The sequence below is a fragment of the Gossypium hirsutum genome, chromosome A11, assembly GCF_007990345.1.
Source record: "Gossypium hirsutum isolate 1008001.06 chromosome A11, Gossypium_hirsutum_v2.1, whole genome shotgun sequence".
Taxonomy (NCBI): domain Eukaryota; kingdom Viridiplantae; phylum Streptophyta; class Magnoliopsida; order Malvales; family Malvaceae; genus Gossypium; species Gossypium hirsutum.
In genome coordinates this window covers 54,448,945-54,462,857 of record NC_053434.1, presented here as the reverse complement: position 1 = coordinate 54,462,857, position 13,913 = coordinate 54,448,945, and the positions used below count along the sequence as shown (strand labels likewise).

At 36.5% G+C, this 13,913-nt stretch overlaps 1 non-coding gene across 1 annotated transcript; it reads right to left on the bottom strand.

Annotated features, from left to right (window-relative positions):
- Nucleotides 1–2,245: 2,245 nt before the first annotated feature.
- LOC121210487 (small nucleolar RNA R71) lies at nucleotides 2,246–2,352 on the bottom strand. Its single transcript, XR_005905604.1, has one exon. It is a non-coding gene; the product is annotated as a small nucleolar RNA R71 (small nucleolar RNA).
- Nucleotides 2,353–13,913: the final 11,561 nt, after the last annotated feature.

Genomic DNA, 13,913 nt, shown 5'->3' with positions numbered 1-13,913 from the left:
TCATGTCACTAGGTAATGAGCCTAGTAGTCGAGTATTTAGATTTGAAGCAAGTTGTCCTAATTATGCCTCTAATGCTCAAATGGAAGATGAATTCCCTTATACGATAGCTTCCGTATCAGTAATATGCTCTCTCATTAACGCCTCTAGAGTTGCTGATAAACCTAATTTATACATATATTTCCCCCATGTTTAACACATTTTATGGATGATTTTCCATTAGAATTGGTGAATTCGATGCTCCTAATGCTTTAATTTCATGTTTTACACTTAGGAGAGCATAAGAGAGTGAAAGGAATGAGAAACGGACCAAAAAACGGAGAAAATGGGCTAAAGTATTAAATCAGCACGGCCTAGACCTCCTCACACGGGCAGACCACATGGCTGTGTCAATCTAGCAGAATTAGAGCACGACTCACACGGGTATAGCACACGCTCATGCCATTCTAACAGGCTCGAACATGGCCTAAAGTAAATCGCACACGGGCGTGTCCCTACCAAGCCCAAGTTAAGTCCAATTCGGAAAAGGCCACTTTTGAGGGCTTCTAGGCATTCCAAAGACTATAAATGCACCCTAGAAGAGAAGAAAAAGGGAGACGGAGAATAGGGGGTAAGGAATTACTCCAAGAAAGATGATTGATCCATCTCAGAAGCCAGATTCATCATCAAGACTGAAGATCTCTCCTCAATTTCCCTTCAGGAGTTTTGGGTTTTCTTTATGTTTTGTATTCTTTATTCTTCAGAGATGTTTTCTTATTTAGAAATGAACTAAAACCCCTAAATACCTAAGAGGAATGAAACCTAAGATGAATCTTGTTATTATTTTCTGAATCGTATGATTAATATTTAACTTGTTCTTAATTATGTGTTCTTAATTCTTGTTTCGATATCCCAGGATACTGATTCAAGTCATGCTCTTATTCAGAGGAGGAATAGACCCTGTCTAAGAGTACTTATGTCATAATTAAGCAGAGTTGATTGCGCGGCTAAAAATAGGGTGACAAGATTTTGCCAGAATAGGGTGAAACCTAATAAGGGGATCCATAGATTGAGTTAATGTAACCCTAGAATGTTAATTAGAGAAAAGTCTCGGTTATTCAATCTATGGATTAGACGTTATTAGTCTTGAATAGGGATAATAACATAACTTAGGGATCTCTATGGAACAAGTTGAATAAATAAATCGTCCGATTCGGAGCCAGAATAACAAGTAAAGTCTAGGTGGATTTTTCCTTATGTATTGTCTTAAGTCAATCGATTTTCCCAAAAGAAATTCCCCAGTTCTTTTTTCTGTGCGTTCTTAGTTTAGATAATTAGTTAATTGAAACAAAAACCCCTTTATTCTAAGGCTAGATAATAAAAAGACAGTCATTACTAGTACTTTTAGTTCCATTGGGTTCGACAATCCGGTCTTGCTAAAACTATACTACTGTTCGATAGGTACACTTGCCTACATCGCGATAATAGTTCGTTCAAGAACAAGTAATTATAAATATTTAAAACCTATCACGAAACCTAGCGATCAAGTTTTTGGTGCCGTTACCGGGGAACTAAGATATTAGGAACGCTCAATTTTTATTACTTTAGCCATTTATTTTTCATGCAATTTAATTTAATTTATTATTATTATTTATTAATTTACTTTTTCTTTCTCTTGGTAGGTTTTTATAGTTTATGACTAGAAGAAAACCGTCGGGACCATTACTTTTTGACGAAGAAATCGATCATGCATTTCGTAGAAACCAAAGAGAAATAAGGCGCAGCTTAAGATACACAGAGAACGAGCAAGAAGACAATACTCAACCCCTAACCGAAGAGATGGCTGAAAACCAAGGTAATCAGCTACCTCCTGCAATTGCGGCTAATCAAAATATTGCCCCATGCACTATGTATGATTATGCTAAACCTTCTTTAATAGGAAGTGAATCTAGCATAGTTAGACCGGCTGTAGCTAGAAATACTTTTGAATTGAAACCTAACACAATTCAAATGATACAGCAGTTTGTTCAGTTTGATGGTTTGCAGGATGAAGACCCCAACGCTCACTTAGCAAACTTTCTGAAATTTTGTGATACATTTAAAATTAATGGCGTTTCTGATGATGTCATTCGTCTTCAGTTATTTCCTTTTTCATTGAGGAACAAAGCTAAACAGTGGTTGAACTCGTTACCACGAGGGTCTATTACTGCATGGGAACAAATGACCAAAAATTTTTTACTAAAATACTTTCTGCCGGCTAAAACAGCTAAATTACGTAATGATATCTCTTCTTTTGTGCAGATGGATTTAGAAACACTTTAAGATGCATGGGAGAGATACAAGGACTTACTGAGAAGGTGCCCTCACCATGGGTTACCGCTTTGGCTTCAAGTACAAACATTCCACAATGGTCTGAATCCCTCGACTCGACAAATGGTTGACATAGCTGCTGGCGGAACCATCAACAACAAAACACCTAAAGAGGCTTATGAATTCATTGAGGAAATATCACTGAATAACTATCAGTGGCAAGTCATGAGGACTAAGCCACCAAAAATAGCCGGCGTTTATACCGTCGACTCAGTTACTATGCTGTCAAATCAGGTAGAACTTCTCAATAAAAAGATTGAAAGTTTACTTGGTTCTACGTAGGTACATCCAGTAATAAGGTGTGACTCAAGTGGAGGAGGTGTACATCCAGGAACAAGTCAACTATATGGGTAACAACAACTTTCGATCTCAAAATAACCCATACAGTAATACTTATAATGCAGGTTGGAGGAACCACCCAAATTCCTCCTGGGGTGGTCAAGGGAATCAAAAGCCACAACATCCTCCGGGCTACCAACAACCACCTTACCAACAGGAAAAGAAGCCAAATCTTGAAGAGATGCTCTCAAAGTTCATATCAGTGTCAGAAACCCGTTTTCAAAACACTGAGATAGCACTTAAGAATCAACAAGCATCGATCCAAGGAATTGAAACTCAGATAAGCCAGCTTTCCAAACTAATCTCGGAAAGACCACTAGGAAATTTACTTAGTAATACCAAATCAAGAGAGCATGTCAAAGCAGTTACACTAAGGAGTGGGAAAGTGTTAGCGGAATCTAAAAAGAAGTTAGCAAAAGAAGTCGTGGAAAACGAAAGAAGAGAAGAAAAACCCAAAAATAGTGACAAAACAGTGCCGGAGGAATATACACCACCCGTTCCATATCCAGCGAAATTAAAAAAAGATCACATTAAGTTTCTTGAACTTTTTAAGCAATTACATATCAAATTACCTTTTGTTGAAGTCATCTCGCAGATGCCTACCTACGCAAAATTTTTGAAGGAGCTTCTAACAAATAAAAGGAAGTTCGAGGACTTATCTACAGTAGAACTCAACGAGGAGTGCTCTACCATACTCCAAAACAAGCTGCCAACCAAACTAAAAGATCCAGGAAGTTTTACTATCCCTTACTTAATTGGTAATGTGAATGATGAAAAAGCACTAGCTGATTTAGGCGCTAGTATTAATTTGATGCCATATAAAATATTCAAACAACTTGGTCTTAGGGAACCTAAACCTACTAGGATGAGTATTCAATTAGCCGATAAATCTGTTAAATATCCTAGGGGTATTATAGAAGATGTACTCGTAAAAGTAGATAAATTTATATTCCCTATTGATTTTTTTGTGCTTGACATGGATAAAGATGTCAAAGTACCCTTAATTTTAGGGTGCCCATTCCTAGCCACTGCTAGAGCTGTGATTGACGTGGGTGACGGTAAATTGGTACTTAGAGTAGGTGACGAGGAGATGATCTTTAAAATTTATGATGCTATGAGATTCTCTAGGGAACAAGATGATTCATGTTATTTCATTGACTCTATTGATCATATTACTCAAGACTCTTTTCAGGAAATTGTACAAGAGGAGACGACGGGACCGTATCTAGCTCAAGACAAGGAGACAGGTGAGGAACCTAATGACCATTCGTCAAGACAAGTAGAATATGAGGGTATTAAAATAAACGATGAACTTAAGCAAAAACCCTCTATTGAGGAGTCTCCCAAACTAGAAGTTAAACAATTACCAAACCATTTAGAATATGCATTCCTTGGAAATAATTCTACATTACCAGTTATTATTGCTTCTAATTTGCAACCCAAGGAGAAAGAAGAATTAATCCAAGTATTAAAAGAACATAAGAAGGCCATAGCGTGGAAAATTTTTGACATTAAAGGAATCAACCCTTCTTTTTGCACCTACAAAATTTTGATGGAAGATGAATACAAACCGTGTGTGCAAGCTTAAAGACGTCTAAAACCCAACATGAAGGAAGTTGTAAAAGCTGAGGTAATTAAACTTCTAGATGCTAGAATTATTTATCCTATTTCTGACATTTCTTGGGTAAGTCCAGTGTAGGTTGTCCCCAAGAAAGGAGGCAAGACGCTTGTGACCAACGAGAAGAATGAATTAATCTCAGCAAGAACAGTTACAGGGTGGAGAGTTTGCATAGACTACAGGAAACTGATTGACGCCACAAGAAAAGATCACTTTCCCTTTCCATTCATTGACCAAATGTTAGAAAGATTATCCGGACACATGTATTACTGCTTTCTAGATGGACTCTCTAGTTACTTCCAAATCCAATAGCTCCTGAAGATTAAGAAAAGACGACATTCACATGCCCATATGGTACGTTCGCTTATCAAAGAATGCCTTTTGGATTATGTAATGCTCCTGCCACTTTTCAGCCCTGTACGATAGCCATATTCGACGAACTTGTGGAATATATCATGGAAGTCTTCATGGATGATTTTTCGGTATTCGGTAACTCTTTCCATCTCTGCCTTAAAAATTTAGAATGAGTTTTAATAAGATGTGAGGAAACAAACCTTGTGCTTAACTGGGAGAATTGCCACTTCATGGTTCAAGAAGGCATTGTAGTAGGGCATAAAATTTCTAATAAAAGGGATTGAGGTGGATAAATCTAAAACAGAAACAATTGAAAAATTACCACCCCTAGTTCAGTTAAGGCTATTAGAAGCTTTTTAGGACATGCTGGTTTTTATAGAAGATTTATTAAGGATTTTTCTAAAATAGCTAAGCCTTTGACTAAATTGCTAGAAAAAGATATACATTTTAACTTCGATCAGGAATGTTTAGAAGCATTTAATACTTTAAAGGTTAAATTAATTAATGCTCCAATCATAATTGCACCTGATTGGAACTTGCCATTTGAACTAATGTGTGATGCGAGTGATTTTGCAGTAGGTACAGTATTGGGACAGCGAAGAGACAAGCATTTTTAACCTATCTATTACGATAGCAAAACCTTAACGGCTGCACAAGAAAACTATACTACTACGGAAAAAGAGTTGCTAGCTATGGTTTTTGCATTTGATAAATTTCGATCATATCTCATATTGTCTAAAGTTGTTGTTTACATTGACCATTCCGCCCTTTACTACTAAAATCGATGCAAAACCTCGACTCATTCGATGGATTCTCCTATTGTAGGAATTCAACTTGGAAATTCAGGACAAGAAAGGAGCTGAAAATCTCACGGCTGATCATCTGTCCAGGCTCGAAAAATCCAATACCAGAGAACTAGATGACGTGGGAATAAATGATTCGTTCCTTGAAGAATAAATTTTCTCTATATCTAACCCCGAGGTACCTTGGTTTGCAGACATCGCGAATTTTTTAGCTGCTAACATTATCCCAAAAGGATTAACACACCAGCAAAAGAAGCGATTCTTTAATGATGTGAAAAACTACTTTTGGGACGATCCATTTCTGTTTCACAGATGTGCAGATCAAGTCATCAGAAGATGCGTTACAGAATCTAAAATATCAAAAATATTGGAACATTGCTACTCGGGGCCAACCGGAGGACACTATAGTGGCAATAAGACCACACACAAAATACTTGAATCAGGTTTTTATTGGCCTTCATTATTCAAAGACGCTATCAGGTATGTTACTTTATGTGACAAATGCCAACGGACAGGTAACATATCTAAACGTGATGAAATGCCTCAAAACTATATGCTTTCTTATGAAATATTTGACGTTTGGGGTATCGATTTCATGGGCCCATTCCCCAGTTCATTCGGAAATAAATACTTCTTAATAGCAATTGACTACATGTCCAAATGGGTAGAAGCCCAAGCTCTACTTACTAATGATGTTAGAGTGGTAGTACGTTTCCTTAAAAAACTCTTCTCGAGATTCGGAACCCCTAGAGCAATTATCAATGACAGGGGCACTCATTTTTGTAATACCGAATTTAAAAAAACCCTTAAAAAATATGGAGTTCATTATAGAACAGCCACCCCATACCATCCTCAAACTAATGGACAAGTTGAAGTAGCAAACTGAGAACACAAACGGATCCTTGAAAAAACAATAGAATCAAACAGAAAGGACTGGGCAACAAAAGTAGATTATGTCTTATGGGCTTACAGAACTGCTTTTTAGACTCCTATAGGGACATCACCTTACAGACTTGTTTATCGAAAAAGTTGTCATCTACCATTCGAACTAAAGCATAAAGCTTTTTGGGCTATTAAATTTCTAAGCCTTGATCCCGTACTTGCAGGAAAAAATAGGTTGATGCAACTGAATGAGCTAGATGAATGGCGAGCCAATGCATACGAAAATTCACGCATATACAAGGAAGCAACAAAGCGGTGCCATGACGTTCGTTTAAAGCAACGAAAACAATTTGAAGTTGGAGATCTCGTCTTACTATACAGCTCAAGACTCAAATTGTTTCCTGGGAAACTAAAATCACGATGGACAAGACCCTTCGCAATTCAATATGTTCATCCATATGGCACAATAGAGGTAAGTCACCCATCATACGGTACTTTCAAAGTAAATGGACACCGTCTCAAACTTTATAATGGTGAGAATTTTAAAGTCGATGGAGAGGAGCTACGACTCCACAAACTTCCCTGAATATACCAACAAGGTAACAGTCGAGCTTAGACTATAAACAAGCGCTTCTTGGGAGGCAACCCGAGTACTAATGATTTTAAATTATTTTAAATTCAAATTTTAAACATTTAGACAACTCACAAGGTTTTTGAAGCACAGGTTCCCAACTCCACACGACCGATCACACAGCCGTGCTTAAGGCCGTGTGACCAACACAGAGGGAAACACGACCATGCGAAAATAGGGTAACAGATTTCTCCAAACATGGGCTGCGATAAAATGCCACGGCCGTGCGTCATGGTCGTGGTTGAATCTACTGAATAAACACGGGCGTGAGACACGTCCGTGTCTAGCACCTGTGGACAACCCTATCGAAATAACACAGGCGTGCAAAAACCTACACGACCGTGGAAGAAGCAAATCACTCGAGACACGGCCGTGCGATACGATCACGTAGTGACACGGCCTAGACACACGGACGTGCGATAAGACCATGTGGGACATCTTAATTCGTGACAAACATGGCCGAGCCATGGCCTACACGGGCATGTAATACAGCAGTGCCACTTGAAAAATTAGACTAATTATCTTATTTTATTTTTCTTTTATTAAGTTTTTAAGATTCATTTGTTCTCCTTTTGAAAAAAAAAACCAGCTTACCTTTAGAATCCAGCTTGCCATCCAAAGTATCTCCAATACTCGATCTCGACAATCTAAGGATATCATTCGTTCTTAATACAGGAAGTTTCACTCCTCCTCCTATCTTATTTTTATACTCTAATATCTATCTTTTTACATTGAGGGCAATGTACATCTTAAGTGTGGGGGGTATTCATGTCACTATCAGAAAAATCCCTGAATAATCACCTTGTTATCATGAAAAACTCTCATTTCATATTTAGGATAAATTTTAATTGATTTATGATTTTGATTGATATATCTTGAATTAAAACGTAGGGATTTATGCATTGATTATTTAAACTTTAAGACATTAGAGAATCAAGCATGATAAGTTGATTTTTAAGAAATTAAAACTATAGGTTGTTTCCCCAAGTCTAGGTATTACTTTGAATTACAATTCATGAGTCTAAACATCAAAAAGCCATAATTTTTGTGAGATTTTTGAGCCTTTTGAGCATCTATTAATTCTTTCATGCTCACTTTCATTATTGCTTTGCGTGCGTTAGCATTGAACTGTTATTCTAGAACTTGCTTGATTATGCATGTCGAGACCACACCATTTGATTTGATATGTCAAAATGATTAAGGCACTTAGGATTAACCCACTCATGCCATGAAAAACCTACCTTCACGATTAACCCCTAGTAAAGCCCTTTGAGCCTAACAAGCCATTTCTTGTATTACCCGTAATATGAACCGTTAACCCATTATTGTCGAAATCCCCTAAATTAATCCCTATTTTTGTTGAGATTTGAGTTGAATGAACTACCTAGCTATGTTTTGTTCTTAATAGTTAGTCTAAATTAATTTTGTGTTCTTAAAAAAAAAAAAGAACTATGTATACATATCTGTACTTTCATATTCTGAGAGAAGCTCTGTTGTACGCAAGTGAAGATTAACTCTTTTCTAATTAGGAAAAATTTTCAATTCAATCTTGATTCTAACCCTTTCTTTCAGCTTGTGACCACACCCCCTAACCAAGCCTCATTACAACCCTCTAAAGACCTTTTGATTGATGTATCATCTTAAATTACAGTGGTGGAGATTTGATTTTCATGCAAGCCTATGGTAATAACTTTCCATTATTGACTATTGAGTGTTTCCTTTATTGCCCTTAAAACACCTCGAGTGATTTGAGTGAATCCTTAGTGAGGATGTAAAATCTATGATATTCTGAATTAAAGGTAATTACTTAGACGAAGGGAAACAGCTAAGTTTGCATGACTAAACACTCAACTTGGAATGTTTGAAACTTTTATGTCCTTTTAGTTAAATTCTCAATGTATGATTAACTATGGATTAATTTGAGATATTATTGATAGAAATTATAAGTTGAGAAGAATTTATTATGATTATGAGTTGAGGATTTTGCTTGAGGACAAGCAAATATTTAAGTGTGGGGGTATTTGATAAACCGTAATTTATACATGTTTTTCCCCCATGTTTAATGCATTTTATGGATGATTTTCCATTAGAATTGTTGAATTCGATGTTCCTAATGCTTTAATTTCATGTTTTACACTTAGGAGAGCATAGGAGTACGAAAGGAACGAGAAACAGGCCAAAAATGAAAAAATTGGGCCAAACTACGAAATCAACACGGCATGGACCTCCTCACACGGGCAGACCACACGGCCGTGTCAATCTGGCAGAATTAGAGCACGACTCACACGGGGATAGCACACGCCCGTGCCATTCTAACAGGCTCGAACACGGCCTGAAGTAAATGGCACACGGGCGTGTCATATGGCCGTGTCCCTATCGAGCCCAAGTTAAGTCCAATTCGAAAAAGGCCACTTTTGTGGGCTTCTAGGCATTCTGAAGCCTATAAATACACCCTAGAAAAGGAGAAAAAGGGAGACGGAGAATAGGGGGTAAGGAATTACTCCAAGGAAGCTGATTGATCCATCTCAGAAGCCGGATTCATCAACAAGACTGAAGATCTCTCCTCAATTTCCCTTCAAGAGTTTTAGGTTTTCTTTATGTTTTGTATTCTTTATTCTTCTGAGATTTTTTCTTATTTAGCTATGAACTAAAACTCCTAAATACCTAAGGGGAATGAAACCTAAGACGAATCTTGTTATTATTTTCCGAACCGTATGATAAATATTTAACTTGTTCTTAATTATGTGTTCTTAATTCCTGTTTTGATATCCTAGGATACTGATTCAAGACATGCTCTTATTCAGAGGAGGAATAGACCCTGTCTAAGAGTACTTTTTTCATAATTAAGCGGAGTTGATTGTGCGCCTAGAAATAGGGTGATAAGACTTTGCCGGATTAGGGTGAAACCTAATAAGGGGATCCATAGATCGAGTTAATGCAACCCTATGGTGTTAATTAGAGAAACGTCTCAATTATTCAATCTAGGGATTAGACGTTATTAGTCTTGAATAGGGATAATAACATAACTTAGGGATCTCTACGGAACAAGTGAAATGAATAAATCGTCCGATTGGGAGCCAGAATAACAAGTGCAGTCTAGGTGGATTTTTCCTTAGGTATTGTCTTAATTCAATCGATATTCCCAAAAGCAATTCCCCAATTCCATTCTCTGTGAATTCTTAGTTTAGATAATTAGTTAGTTAAAACAAAAACCTTTTTATTCTTAGGCTAGATAATAAAAAGATAGTCATTACTAGTACTTTTAGTTCCTTTGGGTTCGACAATCCGGTCTTGCTAAAACTATAATATTGTTCGATAGGTACACTTACCTACATCGCGATAATAGTTAGTTTCAAGAATGATAAATTATAAATATTTAAAACCTATCACGAAATCACGCGATGTTTGGGAAAAATTATTGTCCTGTTTGCCTACTGTTTGCCTACATGTCGCACAGTCGTGGCATTTTATCGTAGCCCGTGTTTGGGAAAAATTGTTGTCCTATTTTCACACAGCCCTAAGCACTCTCATGCTCTTGGCCGTGTCCCTATGGAAAACCTGTATTTAAGCCTCCATTAGTAAGTTAGATGTTGAAAACTAAATTTTAAAGAAATTAATACAGTTAGTGTTCGGGTTGCCTACCGAGAAGCGCTTATTTATAGTCTAAGCTTGACTTACCTCTCCATTGAATGATCATGGTGGTTAGAGGGTTTATACTCCTCATTCCTGCTATTACTCTAATCAAAATAAGGTTTTAAACGAGTGTTGTTTACCTTAAAAGTGCTGAACTTGGGATGGCTCACCTCGACCGTACCGAATGGGAAAATGCTGAGTACCATAAGAGGGATTTCTTCATTTGATGTGGTAGCGACAATGTGGGGATCTGTGGCATCTAATAAGACTCTATCTCCAACCTTAAGTTGATTTGGAAAAGGATTAAGCTTGTTATGTCGTAGATTCGATTTGTCAGGTGTTCTCGGTTTATACGTCTGCCATTCATCTAGCTCCTCGATTTGTAGCCTTCGATCTTCATGAATGGGTTTTCTACTATTGCTTGCTAATGACTCATGTGCTTCATTCACACTTATTTCCTGCAAAGTAGGTTGTACCATATTGTCAGTTTTAGTAGAACGGGTTAATCGATCACCTTTAATTTCTGATGTATTGCCAGAATTGCGAGCTTGAAGAGTGATTGTTTCGTTTCCCACACGGAGTGTGAGTTCACCTGTGCCAACATCAATAATCGTTTTAGCAGTTGCTAAAAAGGGCCTTCCTAGAATTAAAGGAGTGTTGCTATCCTCCTCTATGTCTAAAACAATGAAGTCAACGGGAAATATAAATTTATCAATTTAAATATAAAATTAGATTGCAAGAAAAATAAATGGCTAAAGTAATAAAAATTAAGTGTTCCTAATATTTTAGTTCCCCGGCAACGGCGCCAAAAACTTGATCGCGTGATTTCGTGATAGGTTTTAAATATTTATAATTAATCATTCTTGAAACTAACTATTATCGCGATGTAGGCAAGTGTACCTATCGAACAGTAGTATAGTTTTAACAAGACTGGATTGTCGAACCCAAGGGAACTAAAAGTACTAGTAATGACTGTCTTTTTATTATGTAGCCTATGAATAAAGAGGTTTTTGTTTTAACTAACTAATTATCTAAACTAATCTAAACTAAGAATTCATAGAGAATGGAATTGGGGAATTGCTTTTGGGAAAATCGATTGAATTAAGACAATACCTAAGGAAAAATCCACCTAGACTATACTTTTTATTATGGCTCCGAATCGGACGATTTATTCACCTAACTTGTTCCATAGAGATCCCTAAGTTATGTTATTATCCCTATTCAAGACTAATAACGTCTAATCCCTAGATTGAATAATTAGACTTTTCTCTAATTAACACCCTAGGGTTGCATTAACTTGATCTATGGATCCCCTTATTAGGTTTTACTCTAATCCAGCAAAATCTTGTCACCCTATGTCTAGGCGCGCAATCAACTCCACTTAATTATGACAAATGTACTCTTAGACTGGGTCTATTCCTCCTCTGAATAAGAGTTTGTCTTGAATCAGTATCCTGGGATATCAAACCAAGAATTAAGAACACACAATTAAGAACAAGTTAAATTTTTATCATACAATTTAGAAAATAATAACAAGATTCATCTTAGGATTCATTCCCCTTAGGTATTTAGGGGATTTAGTTCATAACTAAAAAGGAAAACATCTCAGAGGAATAACGAATACAAAACATAAAGAAAACCCAAAACTCCTAAAGGGAAATTGAGGAGAGATCTTCAGTCTTGATGGTGAATCCAGCTTTTGAGATGGATCAATCGGCTTCCTTGGAGTAATTCCTTACTCTCTATTCTATGCCTCTATTTTTTTCCTCCTCTAGGGTATATTTATAGGCTTTGGAATGCCTAAGAGCCCTCAAACTTAGCCTTTTTCGAATGGGACTCAACTTGGGCTCGGCAGGGACATGCCCGTGTAACACGTACGTGTGCGATTACTTCAGGTCATGCTCGAGCCTGCCAAATTGACACGGTCATGTGGTCTGCCCATGTGAGGAGGTCCATTCCGTGTTGATTTCGTACTTTGGCCCATTTTCTCCGGTTTTGGCTTGTTTCTCATTACTTTCACTCTCATATGCTCTCCTAAGTATAAAACATGAAATTAAAGCATTAGGTATGACAGCCCTAAACTGACCCTAGTCGAAAAGTGGTTTCGAGACCACGAAACCGAGTCCTATAAGAAATTAAAAGATATATTCCGTGTTTATAATGTGAGTAAATGCATGTGTGAAAGTTTCATGCATTAATTTGATTATTTTTATGTGAATTTAGTTAAAAAGGACTTATGTGAAAAATATTAAAATTGTGGTAGGTTGAAGTGTAGTGGTCAAATATTGCATGGCTTAAAATATGGGGATTTGCATGTCAAATTCCCCATTTTTATGTAAGTGGCCGGCCATGATGATGGTTGAATAGCCATATATGCATTATATATTATATTATAATAGTTAATGGTTTAAATTTTAAAATAAAAAAGGGGAAGCCATACATCCTTGCCTTGTGCTTGCCAAATGTTGAGAAAGAAAGAAGAAATATAATTATTAAATGATATTTGGCCACTACATAGGTAAGTGGACGGTAATGGACCACCATTTAAAAGGTTTTGATATTAAATTACAAAGATTAATTTAGTAATTGGCTTATTAAAATGAAATATAATAGAAGATGGTGATACAAACAAAGTTACACCCATCCTTTCTTGCATTTTTGCCGAAAACCATAAAGAAAAGAAAATGGAAATGAAGCTAGGGCATTCGGCTATGGTGAATGTATAGATTAAGGTATGTTTAATGCTCTTTCATTGAAATCCTTGTATATTTGGAGTGGTCATCAAGTATAGAAGTCAGCTCATGGCAAAATTTTTGTAAATGGATGAAGATGACATTTGGTCATGGATGTTTATATTTCTTTGATGTTGGTTTCGATGTTTTGTGTATTGAGGGTTGATAATAGATAAAAGTCGAATGGTTGTTTGTATGTAGATAGCATGCATGCTAAGAATGTTTTTATTTTCTACTTAATATCTTATTGATTATGAGTTAACATGGATATTTAGTTGAACATATACCTTGAATTATGTTCAAAAATTTTAATTGATTAGTTGTACTCTTCTTTTTGCTTTTGAATATTCGAAATATTGAAGGTGAAAGGCTGGAAAATTTCAAGTTGAAATGTTGTCCAAATGATGGAAATTTAGCATGCATATTCTTTTATTTAAATGCTTTGACCGAATGTTGGAAGTTAACTTGAATGCTGTCTGGTTGCTGCATAAGGAAGTTAAAATTGAACTTAAGATAGTTTATTACTAATTAATTTGCTGCTGTAATGCTGTAAATTATTGGCTGTCCAAATTAG